Raw genomic sequence first — 2,571 nt, forward strand, 5'->3', positions numbered from 1 at the left:
TTATTCAAATTATTATTTCTTCAAAAGAATTAGTCTACTAAGTTATTGCTCTCATAACCTAATGATTACACCTTTGAACATTCCTGCATTAACACATGAGCTTTTCCAGAGACACTAAAGAGCCAAACCTTAAAACAAGGACAGCACAGAGCTGATTATAGGGCATTAACCCAGAAAAAAACATTGAAAGCAGAAGTCCTCCCACCTAGTTTTTCCACACACAAGGCAGGGCTTGTGGCTCTCAGAAAGGCCCCTCCATTTAGAAGGAGTAACTAGCACATAAAAAAACAAACAAACAAACAAACAAACAACAACAACAACAAAAAAAAACAACACACCACCACAACAAAACCCCACAAAATTGTTTTAAAAATGGAGAGAGACAATGTCAACAGTTCCCAATATCAATAGTACATCATCTAAGCACACATTTTCCTTATTACTACATTTATAGCTACACTCTATGTCTACAAATGTTGGTTTCAATTATCATTTAAAAATATAGTCATTAGTTTCATGAAAGGCATCCTGTTTCTGGTAGCATGAAGAAAACTGAATTTCAGGTGTAGGATGTTATGTTTAGGGGGAAAGGAGTGAGGTTATGGGGTTAATCTAACTTAGTAATTTTGGAGAGCTCTAACCAATAGATGGGTAATTTATGAAAGAATGCATAGATTCAAACTCCTATCTGTATTTATAAGATTACCCTACTTATAAATAGTACAATTTAAGGGGTTGCAAGTGGGATATAGGGAGTAATAAGGAGAAAAAAAGGAAAGAAAGAGAAAAAAGAGAGTGGGAAAAAGAAAATAAGAGAAAAAAGAAAAGAAATAAAAGGGGGGATGGAGGTGGAGCATATGCAATTCCTCTATATTATATTATTCTGGTGATTCAGTTGTTAAAGACATTTTTCATGCACAATTCTTGATTTCACATATGTTGAGGTTGTGAGGACCAGAGGGGGAAGGGTAGAGGAGACTGGATGAATGGATGAAAAGAGAGAGAGAAGAGAAAGAAAGAAAAGAAAAAAAAAATGTCTCTCAGAACTCTGTTTTCTTTTCTTCCAGTAGGTGGCGTTGTCTATACCTAGCTTGAGTCTTTGCGTTCAGGGTAGTGGAGGTAGCCAGTGTGAGAGGACCTGAGCTTCCACCTGTGGCCTCTCTATACTTATTCTCTGAGATGTAAACCAGGTGTCTGATCCTCCACAGAACCAAGCTGGTAGCCACACCCACTGGTTGGTGGGTTTTAAGGGTTGGTGGGATTTTCCAAGATGAGTTCCATCAGTTTTCCTCATAAGGTGTTTGATGAGGTGGGGGGTGTTGGGGAAATCTTATGTTTGTCCAGAGCTCAGTCCGGTGACCGCGCGGGCGGATGGCTGGGCCCCTCCTCCAGTTGGGGTGGTCTGCCTACCATGCCGGCGGGCGGCTGGGTCCCTTCTCCGAGTCACGTGGCCTGCCTTCTGTGAAAAATATGGAACGCTTCACGAATTTGCGTGTCATCCTTGCGCAGGGGCCATGCTAATCTTCTCTGTATAGTTCCAATTTTAGTATATGTGCTGCCGAAGCGAGCACTATTTCATTATTTTCATTCAAGTATTTTCTACATAACAGTTTTTGGTATATATTTTGAATTTATTTACTACTTTATGTGTGTGCAGGGAGCAAATCTAGGCTGTGATCTCTCTATCACTGAACTTCATCCCCAGGGCTCTGAATTCTTTTATTTATATAAATTCCAAAATACCATATACAATCTAATATCCTGTTTCTGTTATTTATTTTTTTGTCTCAAAATCACATTTTCTTTCTCCTTTTTTGTATGTTTATACTTTCTTTGAGTTGCTTTCAGAGAATGCTGATACCACAATATTCATTAAGATCCAGCTATGAATAGTATCCTAATTTTGGTTTAAAATGAAACCGGAATAAATGTATTTCTATATGAGTCTTCCCAGTGACAGAATGAATCCTAAAAAAAAAAATTCATGAAAATGTTTGTGTTCATCATGGACATATAGTTGAAGTTCTGTAAGTCTACAATATAGTACCTTTGATATTCTAAAAATTATGTCCTGTCAATTTTCTTACCTTCCCTTCATGCCTGATTTTCCTGAATAGGACACAATATTAACAATAACTCCTGAGGTCAACAACCTGACACCATGGTTTTTCTTTGTAAACTGCAGATAGAAGATTTTGTCCACATGCAGGTGCTACTTTCTGAGGCCAGAGGCAGGGGGATGAATGCTGGGATGGCAGTATTTGCTCATAGAACCTGGTAACCAGAGCTTCTCCTGAACCCATGCTATCACTTTCTAGGGTTTCCTGTCTCAAACTAATGTAGAGAAATAGTTATTTCAGCAGTATGAAAACATTGAAACCATCCACAGGAATACTTTCATTCAAACCCTCCATCCCTTTAGATTCAGTTCCTGATGTATTTGGCCCTAGGACACAACCATCTAATTTGTCCAAAACTCATTGACCAGAAATCACCTATTGCCCTTGGGATGGGTGAAGTGTGAGAGGAAAAGCCTAGGTGTCAGAATTCCTAGTTCTCAGGGACAGTGAG

The 2,571-nt window shown here is 38.7% G+C and overlaps 1 non-coding gene across 1 annotated transcript; it reads right to left on the reverse strand.

Annotated features, from left to right (window-relative positions):
* Window positions 1–1,464: 1,464 nt before the first annotated feature.
* On the reverse strand, window positions 1,465–1,571 carry LOC125614978. The gene has a single exon (XR_007345550.1). It is a non-coding gene; the product is annotated as a U6 spliceosomal RNA (small nuclear RNA).
* Between the last annotated feature and the right edge of the window lie 1,000 nt (window positions 1,572–2,571).

This window comes from Marmota marmota, unplaced genomic scaffold, assembly GCF_001458135.2.
Source record: "Marmota marmota marmota unplaced genomic scaffold, marMar, whole genome shotgun sequence".
Classification (NCBI taxonomy): domain Eukaryota; kingdom Metazoa; phylum Chordata; class Mammalia; order Rodentia; family Sciuridae; genus Marmota; species Marmota marmota.